General features: G+C 37.9%; 1 long non-coding RNA gene across 1 annotated transcript in view; it reads right to left on the bottom strand.

Moving 5' to 3' along the window:
• The window catches only part of LOC106558574, a 36,690-nt gene that overhangs the window by 9,776 nt on the left and 10,668 nt on the right, over positions 1-16,246 (bottom strand). The window lies entirely within an intron of this gene.

Genomic DNA, 16,246 nt, shown 5'->3' with positions numbered 1-16,246 from the left:
CTGTTCTAAATGTACACATTTGCCTTCCATCCTGCTACACTGAGAAAAAATGAAAAGAGAATGTACTCAGGCTAGTGCTGATAGGTATCACATTAATGTCTGAATGGTAAATTGATGTGTGGTAAAAATTCAGACAAGGAAACTGGAGTCAATATAACTGAAAATATCATGTTAAATATCTTGAATGGGATGGAATGGAGGCTGTTCTATCAGTCAAGGCCTATAGACAAAGGAGATCAGAACTTCATGCAGACTGGCATTCTAGGGACAGACAGATGAGGGGGAGCTAACACTGGTGGTATGGTAGTTGACTCCATATGCACATTGGAATTGCACAAGTCCCAACTCTCCCACCATAGGACATTAAATGATTTACTCAACCTCTATGTTCCTCTGTTTCCTTCGTATATAATGATCACAATAATGACTACCTCATAGGGCTGTTGGGAGCAGAACATTGATAATTGCAAAATGCATTTCAAAGTGCTCAATACATTGTAAGTACTATATAGGGAGTTTTTGGAAAAAGTCATAAAAAGATAGGAACCATTACAGTAATATTACAATAACCGATCTCTGAATATCCCTTAAAACCATGCTTTATGGCAAACCAACAGACCTGACAGTTCCTCTTCTGAAAGGCCTTATAAGAGGTAAATGAAGGCAAATGCCTACAGCTAAAGAAACATAAGCATATAGGAGCTGAGGAGATCAGCAGGGGCATATGCCAACATTATTTTGGTGGGCTTTTTTGTTTTTTTGAAAGAACAGCTGGAAGGCAAGCACTGGCATAAAAATATATGGATACTGACATAGAAAGGAAGCAAGCTTTGTGATCTAAACCTACATGACAACATTTAAAAAGAGTCAATTATCTATTCTTCTCAAGCTATTCCCAGAAACAGAAGACGAAGGAAAAGTTTGAAATTCATTCTACCACACCAGCATTAGCCTGATACCAAGACCAAAAGCACAAAGAAGAAAACCCAGGCCAGTATCTTTGATGAACACATGCAAAACTCCCCAGCCAAACATGAGCACAATCAATTCAACAGCACATGAAAAGGATCATTCATCATGGTCCAGTGGGATTTATTCCTGAGACACAAGGGTGGTTCAATACTCACAAATCAAGCAATGGGATACATCACATTAATAAGAGGGAGGATAAAAACCCTATCATCTCAGTAGATGCAGAGAAAGCATCTAACAAAATACAATATCCATCCATGATACAAACTCTCATCAAAGGGGATTCAGGGAAAACAGTCCTCAACATAATAAAGGCCATATATGAACAACTCACAGCTAAACACATACTCAATGGATGAAAAAATTTTTCCTCTTAGATCAGGAGGATGACAAGCATGTCTACCCTCACCAGTTTTATTCACCATAGTAGTGGACATCATAGCTACAGCAATCAGAGAAGGAAAGAAAAAGCATCCAAAGTGGTAAGGAGGAAGTACAACTATCACTATTGTAGATGACATGATAATATACATACAAAACCCAAAGGTCTCCATAAAAAAAAAAAAAAAAAAAAAAACTCCATTAGAAACCAGGAAGAAAGTATCAGAATACATGAAATCATTAAAGTTGCAGAATACAAAATTAATACACAGAAATCTGTTGTGTTTCTACACACCAATAACAAAGTAGAGACTAAGCAAACAATTGCACTTACATCACACCAAAAAGAAAACATCACCTAGGAATAAATTGGACTAAGGAGGAAGTAAAAGACCTATCCTCAGAGAACAAGACGACATTGATGAAAGAAATTTGATGACACAAACAAATGGAAAATATACCATGCTCATGGACTGGAAGAATGAATATTGCTGGAATGTTCATACTGCCCAAAGCAATCTACAGATTCAGAATGGTCCCTATCAAAACAACACTAGCATTTTCTGCCAAACTAGAATAAATAAATTTCCATGAAGTCGGAAAAAAAACTCAAACAGCCAAGGCACTCTTGAGAGAGAAGAACAAAGTTGGAGGTATCACAATCTCAGGTTTCAAGATATACTGCAAGACTATAGTAATCAAAGCAGTATGGTACCAGCACCAAAAGAGACCTTTAGATCCAGGGAACAGGACAGAGAGCTTGGAAAAGACCCCATGATCCTCTGGTCAGTTAATCTACAGCAAAGGGGGCAAGAGTATACAATGGGGGAAAGATGGTCTTTTCAGCAAATGGTGCTGAGGAAACTGGATGGCTAAATGCATAAGAATGAAACTGGACCACTTTCCTATACCACACACAAGAATAAACTCAAGATGGATTAAAGAGCTAAATGTGAGGCATGGAGCCATAAAACTCCTAACAGAAAACTTAGACAGTAAAACACTGGACATTGGCCTCAACAACATACTTATGGATAGGTCTCCTCAGGCACGTAAAACAAAAGCAGTAACACACAACTGGGACCTCAACAAAATAACAAGCTTCTGCACAGCGAAGGAAACTATCAACACAATGAAAAGGCAACCTACTGAATGGGACAAAATACAAGCGATATTTCCAATAAGGGGTTCATATCTAAAATATGTAAAGCACTTACTGAAGTCAACATGGAAACAACAAATCATTAAAAGATGGGCAGAACATCTAAATATACATTTTCCCCCAAGAAGACCTACAAATAACCACCAGACACATGAAAAGAATCTCCACATTACTAACATCAAGGAAATGCAAACCATAATCACAATGAGACAGTACCTCACATTTGTCAGAATGGCCAGAATCACACAGACAAGAAATGACAAGTGTCAACGAGGATGTGGAGGAAAAGGAGCCCTCATGCACTTTTGGTGGCAATGTAAACTGGCGCAGTCACCATGAAAAACTATGGAGTTTCCCCAAAATATTAAAGGTGGAATTACTTGATCACCATGTGATCCACTATGAGTTGTTTACCCAAAGAAAACAAGACACAAATTTGAAACGGTATAAGCACCTCATGTGGATAATACTGCAGCATTATTTACAATAAACATGATGTGGCAACTATCTACGTGTCTGTGATAGGTTGAACAGATTAAGAAGTCATCTAAAGGATTCAAGGGACTTCATGACTGCAGAATTTAGACCTAATCAGGCTGAAATCAAAAATCAATTAAATGAGATACAATCCAAACTGGAGGTCCTAATGATGAGGGTTAATGAGGTAGAAGAAAGAATGAGCGACATAGAAGACAAGCGACAAGCTGATGGCAAGGAAGGAAGCTGAGGAAAAAAGAGAAAAACAATTAAGAGCCCGTGAGGAAAGCTTAAGGTAAATAAATGATAACCTCAGAAGGAAGAATCTACATATAATTGGGGTTCTAGAGAGTGCTGAGAAGGGCCAGAGGGCAGAAAGCATATTTGAAGAAATCATAGCTGAGAACTTCCCTAACTTGGGGAGGGAAACAGGCATTCAGATCCAGGAGATAGAGGTTTTCCCCTCCCAAAATCAATAAAAACCGTTCAGCACCTCGACATTTAATAGTGAAACTTGCCAATTCCAAAGGTAAAGAGAAGATCCTAAAAGTAGTAAGAGACAAGAGATCCCTAACTTATATGGGGGGAAATATAAGATTAACAGCAGACCTCTCCACAGAGACCTGGCAGGCCAGAAAGGGCCGGCAGGATATATTCAGGGCACTAAATGAGAAGAACATGCAGCCAAGAATACTCTATCCAGCAAGGCTCTCATTCAGAATAGAAGGAGAGATAAAGAGCTTCCAAGATAGGCAGAAACTGAAAGAATATGTGACCACCAAACCAGCTCAGCAAGAAATATTAAGGGGGACCCTGCAAAAGAAACAGGAAGCCCAAAGAAATAATCTGCAAAAACAGGGACTGAATAGCTATTATGATGACACTAAATTCATATCTTTCACTAGTTACTCTGAACATGAATGGGCTAAATGATCCCATCAAAAGACACAGGTTTTCAAACTGGATAAAAAAGCAAGACCCATTTATTTGCTGTCTACAAGAGACTCATTTTAGACCTAAGGACACCTCTAGCCTGAAAATGAAAGGTTGGAGAACCATTTACCATTCAAGTGGTCCTCAAAAGAAAGCAGGGGTAGCAATCCTCATGTCAGATAAAGTTTATCCCAAAGACTACAGTAAGTGTTGAAGAGGGACATTATATCATACTTAAAGGGTCTATCCAACAAGGAGACCTAACAGTCATGAATATTTATACCCCTAATGTGGGAGCTGCCAAGTATATCAATTAATAACCAAAGTAAAGACATACTTAGATAACAATACACTAATAGGAGACTTCAACATGGCATTTTCTGCAAATGACAGATCTTCTAAGCACATCACCAAAGAAACAAGGGCTTTATTTATTTTAAAGATTTTATTTATTTATACATGAGAGACAGAGAGAGATAGAGTGAGAGTGAGAGAGAGAGAGAGAGAGAGGCAGAGACACAGGCAGAGAGAGAAGCAGGCTCCATGCAGGGAGCCCAATGTGGGACTCGATCCTGGACCTCCAGGATCAGGCCCTGGGCTGCAGGTGGTGCTAAACCGCTGAGCCACCCCGGCTGCCCAAAACAAAGGCTTTTAAATGATACACTGGACCAGATAGATTTCACAGATACATAAAGAACTTTCCATTCGAATGCAACTGAATACACATTCTTCTCAAGTGCACACGGAACTTTCTCCAGAACAGACCACATACTGGGTCACAAATCAGGTCTCAAATGATACCAAAAGATTGGATTGTCCCTGCATATTTTCAGACCATAATGCTTTGAAACTTGAACTCAATCATAAGAAATTTAGAAGAAACTCAAACACTGGAGGTTAAAGAGCATCCTATTAAAAGATGAATGGGTCAACCAGGAAATTAGAGAAGAATTAAGAAGATTCATGGAAACTAATGAAACTGAAGATACAACCATTCAAAATCTTTGGGATACAAAGCAGTCCTAAGAGGGGAAATGCATCACAATAGAAGCCTCCTTCAAAAAAACTGGAAAAAACTCAAACACACACGCACCTAAAGGAAGTGGAAGAAGAACAGCAAATAAAACCTACACCAAGCAGAAGAGAGATAATAAAGATTCTAGCATAACTCAATGAAATAGAGACCAGAAGAACTGTAGATCAACAAAACCCGGAGTTGGTTCTTTGAAAGAATTCATAAGATAGATAAACCAGTAGCCAAAAGACCATGAACAGAAATTTCACAAAAGAAGACATAGACATGGCCAACAATCACATAAGAAAATGTTCTGCATCCTTTTCCATCAGAGAAATACAAATCAAAACCACAATGAGATATCACCTCACACCAGCGAGAATGGTGAAAATTAACAAGACAGGAAACAACAAATGTTGGAGAGGATGTGGAGAAAGGGGAACCCTCTTGCACTGTTGGTCAGAATGTGAACTGGTGCAGCCACTCTGGAAAACTGTGTGGAGGTTCCTCAAAGAGTTAAAAATAGAACTATCTTGTGACCCAGCAATTGCACTGCTGGGGATTTACCCTAAAGATAAAGATGCAGTGAAACACCGGGACACCTGCACCTCAATGTTTATAGCAGCAATGTCCACAACAGCCAAACTGTGGAAGGAGCCTTGGTGCCCATCGAAAGATGAATGGATAAAGAAGATGTGTAATATATCTTCTGTGTATATCTATATACAATGGAATATTACTCAGGCATCAGAAACAACAAATACCCACCATTTGCTTCGACGTGGATGGAACTGGATGGTATCCTGCTGAGTGAAGTAAGTCAATCGGAGAGGGACAACCATTGTATGGTTTCACTCATAAGGGGAATAAAGAAAATAGTGAAAAGGATTATAGGGGAGAGAAAATGCGTAGGAAATACCAGAGAGGATGATGGAACGTGAAAGACTCCTAACTCTGGGAAGCAAACAAGGGGTGGTGGAAGGGGAGGTGGGAGCGGGGGATGGTGTGGCTGGGCGACGGGCACTGAGGAGGGCACTGGACAGGATGAGCACTGGGTGTTATACTATATGTTGGCAAATCGAACTCCAATAAAAAAAAATACAAAAAAAAAAAAGACGTCATATAGAATATTACTCAGCCATAAGAAATGAGATTTTTACCCTTTACAACAGCATGGGTGGATCTAGATGGTATTTTGCTAAGTGAAATAAGTTAGAGAGCAAGCAAGTAGTACCATTTGATTTCACTTGTGTGTGGAATGACAAAAAGAAATGAGTAACAGATTCATAAATACAGAAAACAAACTGTTGTTGTTTGCCAAAGGGGAGGTGATTATGGAATCAGTGAAATAAGTGATGTGGATTAAGACTTACAAATTTGCAGTTATAAAATAAAGTCAGGAAGATGAAAAGTACAGGAATGGGAACATAGTCACAAGAAAAAAAAAAAAGGTTTTGAAACCCAGCATCCCAAACAGCATAATTATTATTAACAGGAAGAATTAACAGAGTATCTCCAGTACAGGAAGTATAGCTAATATCTTTCCTTTTTGTAATATTTTTACCTAATTCATTTGTCACCTTTGCCATTCGTTCTACTCATCAATAGCAAAATCACATTTGCATTGAATATTAGTTTGCCACAGACTTTAATTATCTTATCTACATTTGAAACTACTGATTTATAAGACTATTTGACCTTTATTGTATTATAAGGAATTATTCATCTGTAACTTTCCTTTTTAAGAACAAGATATTCATAACTAAAGACAGGCATTTAATAACCAGGTCTACAATGAAATTTCTAAACACTCAATCTGGCATCTCAATTCTTGTTGAAATCTCCATATTCATTAAATATCCTTCCCTGACTGTTCCTCATTTTTCAGATCATGTAACAGCATCTAAATTGGATACAAGAATATTCTTTCTCCTCAAGCATTGCCAAACATTTGATAGATATAATCCTGTTTGCAGAAGTTGTGGCAATTTAGACTTTTGCCACAAAAAATAAGCATACTAGCAATGTTACAGTGAAAATAAAAGGTGTTTGATGTGAAAGTAAGTCTATTGAAAGAGATAGACTTGTAATTATTAAAATTCTAATTGAATGTCCTATCTCCCAGGCAAAGTAGTCATAGCATGCAAGTAGTTCCTATTTCCTACAGTTCAATCAGTATTCATGAAGCAATGATGTGAAAGAACATTGTTCTTAGTCATGGGATCTTTTTAATTTGCTATACTTCATCTGAAGCAGAATGCAGATAAAGGAAGCTTTGATGGCTAGGAAATCATTCTGGTTCTCTTGCATGGGGAAAGAGAAACCTGTGTCCTTCTCCTTGACTTCGCTGCTACACTATCATCATAAGTATGTCTGTTTATGGAGACTTGGTTATTCTCCCTCAGGCCAAAAGTCATATAAGAACATATTTTGGAAGCAGACACAAGTTGTTTTGAGGTCAAAAGATCTGCCATAAACTCTGGCTCTGCCATTATTCAACTATATGAATAAGGGCATTTTTTTTCATAGTCTTATTCTTTTTCAAATTTTATTTTATTTTTTTAAAAGATGTTATTTATTCATAGAGAGAGAGAGAGAGAGAGGCAGAGACACAAGCAGGCTCCATGCAGAGAGCCTGACGTGGGACTCCATCCAGGGTCTCCAGGATCACGCCCTGGGCTGCAGGCAGCGCTAAACTGCTGCGCCACCAGGGCTGCCCTCTTTTTCAAATTTTAAATTCCAGTTAACAGTGGAATATTAGTTTCAGATATAGAATTTAGTGATTTGTCACTTACATACAAAACAGTGCTCATTACAGGTGTCCTCCTTAATACTTATCACCCATTTAACCTCACTCTGCCCACGTTCCCTCCAGCATCAGTCTGTTGTATGGTTTGCCCCCCCCCCACTACATTCATCTGTTTTGTTTCCTAAATTCCACACATGACTGAAATCATATGTTGTCTTTCTCTGAGTTATTTCCACTTAGCATAATACACTCTAGCTCAATCCACAACATTGTAAATAAGATTTCACTCTTTTTGATGGTTGATTTTGAATTTGAATGAAATTGTAATATATTTATATCATATATAAATGTAGTTTCTTAGCTCCATTTATCAGTCGATAGATATTTGGGTTCTTTCCATAATTTGGCTGTTGATAATGCTGTTATAAACATCAGGGTGCATGTATCCCTTCAAATCAGTATTTTTGTATCCTCTGGGTAAATACCTAGTAGTGCAACTGCTGGGTCATAGGGTAGTTTTATTTTTAACTTTTTAAGGAAAGCTCCATACTGTTTTCCACAGTGGCTGCGCCAGTTGCATTCCCACCAACAGTGTAAAAGGGTTTCCCTTCCTCTGCATTCTTACCAACATCTGTTATTTCCTGTGTTGTTAATTTTAGTCATTCTGAGAGATGAAAGGTGGTATCTTATTGTAGTTTTGATTTGTATTTCCCTGATGATAAGTGATGTTGAGCACCTTTTCATGTGTCTGTTAGTCAATTGTATGTCTTTTTCAGAGAAATGTCTTCTGCCTTGAATTATTTGGCTTTGGATTATTGAGTTCTATAAGTTCTTATATATTTTGGATACTAACCCTTTATCAGATATGCCGTTTGCAAATACCTTCTCCCATTCCGTAGACTGCCTTTTAATTTTGTTGATTGTTTCCTTCGCTGTGCAGAAGTTTTTTAACTTGATAAAGTCCCAATAGTTTATTTTTGCCTTTGTTTCCCTTGCCTCAGAAGATGTATTTACTAAGAAGTTGCTATAAGCAAAGTAAAAAAGGTTAGTGTTTGTGTTCTCTAGGATTTTGATGGTTTCTTGTGTCACATTTAAGTCTTTCATCCATTTTATGTTTTGTGTATGGTGTAAGAAAGTGATCTACTTTCATTCTGCATGTGGCTCTTCAGTTTTCCCAACACCATTTGTTGTAAAGTCTTTTTTCCATTGGATATTCTTTCCTGCTTTGTCAAAGATTAGTTGACCATATAGTTGTGGGTTCATTTCTGGGTTTTCCATTCTGTTCCATGGATCTACATGTCTGTTTTGTCCCAGTGTCACAGTGTTTTTATCACTACAGCTTTGTAATATAACAAAGTCTGGAATCGTGATGCCTCAGCTTTGCTCTTCTTTTTCAAGGTCGCTTTGGCTATTCTGGTTTTTCATGGTTCCATACACATTTTAGGATTCTTCGTTCTAGTTCTTTGAAAAATGCTGTTTGTATTTTGACAGACTAATTAAATGTGTAAATTGCTTTGGATAATAGAGATATTTTAATAATATTTGTTCTTCCAATCCATGAATATGGAATGTTTTTCCATTTCTTTGCGTCAATTTCTTTCAGAAGTGCTTTATAGTTTTCATAGTACAGACCTTTCACCTCTTTGGTTAGATTCTTTTTAACTTAATAGAATCTTGATTTCATTTGTAAAATGGAGGTAATTCCTGTCTCACAAAGTTTTTATGATGAATAAATAATAAGGCAGTGACTTTTTTTGCAGTAACTTATGTAGAAAAATTTTGTATTAGAATCCAGTACACATATAGGAGTATATAGATGTATAAATATACAACCCAAATAAGTTTCACATAATAATTATCTTTATTAATTGAAATGCACTGTTTCTATTCTATAGTTCCTATTCCCTTTGCTTTTAAAAAACACCTGGGGTATATGGAAGGAAGATATGCTTACTAATCTCATAGCCCATGCTGGAGGGGCAGGGATCATTGGGAGACTTCTCTAAGAACAGAAGAACTGGTGGGCACCATTTCTTTCCTCTGCCCCCCAGACTAGATATACAGACACCTTCAGGAAACTGCATTCTCCACCTCGCTTACTAAGAATTCACCCTGCCCATGGATAGGTCTGTGGATTTGCCCTCTCCAATATAGCCACCCTCAGCAGGAGTTTTGAGCAACTGCAGGTCCTTTCCCATAACAGATGTTTGTGGACCTTACTGACACAAATGCCCCACCTCTGCACTCCCCTGTAGAATCTCTTCTAGCCCTGCAGCAAGAGTTTTCTAAAACAGTTTCAGGTCCCTTCCTGCAGGAGATCTATGCAAATCTTGCTAAGACTCTATGTCCTGCCCTCACATTCTCCTGCAGACCTGCTCCCTCCAATCACCCTTGGCTAGAGCCCATCCAAAGCACTGCCATAAGCCTGGCACTGTGCAAGTAGCCCTGGCAGGGATGAGCACCCTTCCAAAAGATTCCTTCCCTGGGTGTAGAGGGGGAGATAATTACCCATACCAGTGTAACCCTGTCCCTAGCAGTGGGCTGGGAATAGATATCTGGTCTGAATACAGGTCCTATCTACCAACCACAGCTTCTCAGGGGACAACCATAGGTAAAATATCCTGCAGTTCAGTCCTCCTGCAGCTCTGGCAAACACCTGCTCTGACTCAACTCACCCCCAGTGGCTCCAGACTGGATCAGTAACAACACAGGGACTTAACCCTGTCTCCAATGGGCAAAGAGAAACATTGCAGGTAGCTGGCATGAAGACAAACATGGCTCAGCCACAACAATAGGATGCATGCAACACACATAGGAAACACCCAAGTGCAGGTTTTGGTGAACAGGTGACATTGCACTGCAGAGCACTACAGGACCTCTTCTTCATAAGACCACTGCTTTCAAAAGCAAAAGAGACAAAAACAGACACAAAGAGTTAGACAAAATGAGGAGACAGAGGAATATATCCCAATGAAAGAACAGGACAAAATCACTGCAAGAGAGCTAAATGGAGATAAGTAATATGCTTGACACAGAATATAAAGGGTGACCATCATAAAGATACTCATTGGTCTTGAGAAAACAGTAGAGAACCTTAGTGAGATCCAGACAGACCATAAAAAAGAACCAATCAGAGATGAATTTAGTAAGTGAAATATAAAATACACTAGGTGAAATAAATTGTAGACTAGAGAAGAATGGTTGAGCAACCTGGAGGATAGAGAGATGGAAAGTAATCAAGCTGAAGGGCAGAGAGAAAAAAATAATAATAAATGAAAACACATTTTGGAACTCAGTAACACCATCAGGCATGATAATAATGTTCATATTACAGGGATCCTAGAAGGAGAAGAGAGAAAAAAGGGGGCAGCAAATTTATTAGAAGAAATAGATGAAAACTTCCTTATCTGGGGAAGAGAACAAAGATCCAGATCCAAAAGGTACACAGAGCTCCCAATAAAATCCATCCAAGAAGGGCTACGCCAAGGAACACGGATTAAAATGGCAAACAGTAGTGATAAAGAGAGAATTCTGAAAGCAGCCAAGAGGAAAGGAAACAGTTACATACAAGGGAAAGGCTATCAGCTAGTTTTTCAGCAGAAACTTTGCAAGACTGAAGAAAGTGGCATGATATCTTCAAAATGCTGAAAGGGAGAAACACCTACTGCCAAGAATACTCTATACTCTATCCAGTAAGGCTATCATTCAGAATAGAAGGAGAGATAAAAAGAAAAGAAAGGAACAGAGAAGAATTATAAAATCAACTATAGGGCAGCCCGGGTGGTTCAGCGGTTTAGTGCCGCCTGCAGCCCTGGGTGTGATCCTGGAGACCCGGGATGGAGTCCCACATCGGGCTCCCTGCATGGAGCCTGCTTCTCCCTCTGCCTGTGTTTCTCATGAATAAATACATAAAATCTTTAAAAAACAAAAACAACAACAACAAAAAAACCCACAATTATACACTGAATAACAAAGTGGCAACAACTATGTACCTATCAATAATTACTTGGAATGTAAAGGGACTAAATACCCCAATCAAAAGACACAGGGTGACAGAATGGATATAAAGGAAATACTCATCTATATGCTGCCTATAAGAGACTTATTTCAGACCTAAAGACACATGCAGATGAAAAGTGAAGGGATGGAAAAACACTTATCATTCAAATGGAGGTGAAAGGAAAGCTGGGGGTAGCCCAGGTGGCTCAGTGGTTTACCGCCCCCTTCAGTTCAGGGCCTGATCCTGGAGACCCCGGACCAAGTCCCACCTCAGGCTCCCTGCAAGGAGCCTGCTTCTCCCTCTGCCTGTGTCTCTGCCTCTCTCTCTCTCTCTCATGAATAAATAAATAAAATCTTAAAAAAAAAAAAAAAAGGAAACGAAACACAATGATCCAAAATTTTGGGGATGCACCAAAAGCTATTCTTTTTTTTCTTTGGGTAAGAAAACCCAAAAGCAGTAGAAGGAAGGAAATCATAAAGATTGGAGCAAAAATAAGTGAAATAGAATCTTAAAAAAAAAAAAAAAATCTAATAATGAAACCAGGAGCTGGTTCCTTGAAAGGATCAACAGAAATGATACACCTTTAGACAGACTCTTTAAAAAAAAAAAAAAGGACTCAAAATCAGAACTGAAAGAGAAATATCAACACCAAAGAGATACAAGAGAATTTATGAGAAATTATATGCCCACAAATTGGACAACCTAGAAGAAATGGGTAAGTTCCCAGAAATCTATAACCTCCAAAAACTGAATGAGGAAGAAATAGAAAATTTGAACAGACCAATTAATGAAATTGAATCAGTGATCAAAAAACTCCCAACAAAAAAAGAGTCCAGGATCAGGTGGCTTCACAAGTAAATTCTACCAAACATTTAAAAAAAGTTTCTTTCTTCTCAAATTATTTCAAAAAGTAGAAGAGAAAGGAAAGCTTCCAAATTCCTTCTGAGGCCAGTATTACTCTGATATCAAAACCAGATAAAGACACTATAAGAGAACTACACAACAGTACTTCTGATGAACACAGATGTCCAAAAATCAACAAAATAACAGCAAACTGAATCCAACAATACATCAAAAAATCACTGACCAAGATCAAGTGGGATTTATTCCTGAGACGCAAAGGTGGTTCAATATTTTCAAATCAATCAACATGATATATCACATCAAGAAAAGATAAAAACTGTATGAGTATTTCAATACAGAAAAAGCATTTGACAAAGTACAACTTCCATTCAAAATAAAAACCCTCAATGAGGGATGGATCCTTGGGTGGCTCAGCGGCTTAGTGCCTGCCTTTGGCCCGGGGCGTGATCCTGGAGTCCAGGGATCGAGTCCCGCATTAGGCTCCCTGCAGGGAGCCTGCCTCTCTCTCTGTGTATCTCTCATTGATAAATAAATAAAATCTAAACAAAACAAAACAAAACAAAAAAACCCCCAATAAGTAAGTTTAGCGGGAACATACCTCACGATAATAAAAAGCCATATTTGAAAAACCCACAGCTAACATCATATACAATGATAAAAACCTGAGAGCTCTTTCCCTTAAGATCAGGAATAAGACAAGGATGTCCACTCTCACCACTTTTATTCAACATAGTACTAGCCATAGTAGTCAAAGAAAAGAAATAAAATACATCCAAATCGGAAGTGAAGAACTAAAACCGTTACAACATGTAGATGCCATAGTATACAGAGAAAACCCTAAATACTGCACATGCACACAAAAAACTACTAGAATTGATAAATGAATGCAGTAAGGTTGCAGTATACAAAATCAATATACAGAAATCCATTGCATTTCTATACACTAATAATGAAATGGAAGAGAGATTAAGAAAACAATCCTATTTACAATTGTCCCCCAAATAATAGAATACCTAGAAATAAACTTAACCAAGGAAGTTAAAGACCTGTACTCTGAAAACTATAAAACACTGATGAAAGAAATTGAGGATGACACAAAGAAATGGAAAAAAATCCTATGTTCATGGGTTGGAAGAACAAATATTGTTAAAAGTCTATGCTACCTGAGGAAATCCACATTCAATCCTTATCAAAATACTAACAGCATTTTTCACAGAATTTGAACAATCCTAAATCCTGAAATTTGTATGGAACCATTAAAAAAACTCAAATGGCCAAAGCAATCTTGAAAAAGAAGAACAAAATTGCAAGTATTATAATCCCAGATTTCAAGATAAACTATAAAGCTGCAGTAATCAAAAACAGTATGATGCTGGCACAAAAATAGACACACAGATCCATGGAACAGAATAGAGAGCCCAGAAATAAACCCATAATTATATGGTCAATTATTCTTTGACTAAGGAGGCAAGAACAAGGAATGGGAAAAAGTCTCTTCAACAAATGGTGTTGGGAAATTTATATGCAAGAACAAGGAATGGGAAAATGTCTCTTCAACATATGGTGTTGGGACAATTATATGCAAAAGAATGAAAGTGGATTACTTTCTTATACACAAAAATAAACTCGAACTAAGGATTCTAAATGTGAGACCTGAAGTCATAAAAATCCTAAAAGAAAGCACAGGCAGTTTCTCTGACATTGGCTGTAGCAACATTTTCTACGCCTGACTCCTGAGACAAGGCAAACAATAGCAAAAAGAAACTATTGGGACTACATAAAAATAAAAAGCCTCTACAGAGCAAAGAAACAGTCAACAAAACTAAAAGACAACCTAATGAATGGGAGAAGATATTTGCTAATAATAAAGGTGTAAATTCTGATAAAGGTTTAAATTCCAAAAAATATAAAGAACACAAAAACACTCATTTGAAAAGATATATGCACCCGTGTTTGCTGTAGCTTTATTTACTATTAATAGCCAAATTAGGAAAGCAGCCCAAGTGTCCATTAATAGAGGAAGGGATAAAGATGTGGTACACACATAGACGATGGACTATTACTCAGCCATAAGAAAGAATAAAATCTTGCTACAATATGGATAGATCTAATAGTATAACACTAAGTGAAAGCAGTCAGAGATAGATAAATTTTGTAGGATTTCACTCATATATGGAATTTAAAAGACACAGCAAACAAAGAAACAAACAACCAAGAAACATCCTCTTTACTGTAGAGAACAAACTGATGCTCACCAGAGGGGTGGTGGTGTGGAGGATGGATGAAATAGGTGAAGGGGTTTAAGAGTACACTTATTGTGATGAGCACTGAGTAATGTATAGGATTGTTCAATCAGTACACTGTACACCAGAAAGGAATGTAACACGTATGTTAACTCTGCTGGAATTAAAATTTTTAAAAATACAGTAAGTCAAGAGAGATCATATGATGCAAAGAGTAAATGATAGTGACCATGAAAATATATCACCGAGATCTTCTCTTGCGGGGACATACTGACAACTCCAGGTACAACCCCTCTGGATCAAACATCATGTTCATACTGACTCCAGGCTTCCTGTACTCTGCTTTCAGTTCATAAACGAGCAAGGCCCATTCCTGCCTTAGGACACGCAAGCCTCTTCTAAGAGGCAGGAAGATGCCCCCCGTGGGCCTGTGTGAAACTTTCCTGGACCTGTATTGTAGCCTGGGACTTTTCTCCTTTCTTGTTCAGTATCATGTTTTGAACGTATCTCCCTTCTCCTGCTCCCTCCTATAAATAGCACTTGAATGTTCAATCCTGCCATGGCACCTGCTTCCTGATACAGATCCTGATCCAGATACAGTTGATAATCTTGTTTAAGGCCTTTGGGTTCTTCTTGATACTTTGTCAACTTGTCCTATGTCATACGGAGAAAGGAATGTCATGTATTTATTTCCTCTTTAAAAAGTTCTGTCATTTTGGGCTCATGTATTTTAAACTTATTACATGAATTCCTATTTAGAATTTTTAAGTTTTCTTAGTGGATTTATATATACACTCTCTGCATCATATGGACTTCTAGGAGAAGCTTTCTGTGGCTTCTATGGATCTCCCTTCTAAGGAAGATCTCAGAAAAGAGGGGAGGGTAGTGGTATGAACTAAATATCCATTGTTGCAACTGGTATTTCTCTTTAGCCTCTTCCATCATCCTTTCTAAATTTCCCTCATTTCAAACTATCACCTTGGCACCTTACCTTCTGTTGTGAGCAAAACCTTTAGTTCTAAGGCCTTGGCAATTACATCCTTCTTGGGCTGGGGTTGTTTTACATTGTTACAATACAAGGAAGTACCAGGTGTCCAAGTGGATCACCTGGGTTCCACACCTATTTCTCCTATCCCATTGTGTAAAAAGCAGCTTTATATCTCCTATCAGGATTATCCCTTTCACAATGATGATTCCCATTCTCACCTGCTGGTCCCCAGACAAAAATCTCGTATTCCTTTCTGAATGTCAAAAGTATTTTAGAACAGCTTTTTAAAATTTAAAATGGAATAAAGACTAATTTTTTAATGTGAGATGTATAGCTATTAATTTTAATACAGGAAAATTTTGGTATAAATTATGGAATATCTACTATATTTTTAAAAAAGATCTTATTTATTATGAGAGAGAGAGAGAGAGAGAGAGAGAGAGGGCAGAGACATAGGGAGAG

This window comes from Canis lupus, chromosome 3, assembly GCF_011100685.1.
Source record: "Canis lupus familiaris isolate Mischka breed German Shepherd chromosome 3, alternate assembly UU_Cfam_GSD_1.0, whole genome shotgun sequence".
NCBI lineage: Eukaryota > Metazoa > Chordata > Mammalia > Carnivora > Canidae > Canis > Canis lupus.
The sequence above is the reverse complement of the archived record's forward strand: the minus strand, read 5'-3'. Positions and strand labels throughout refer to the sequence as shown.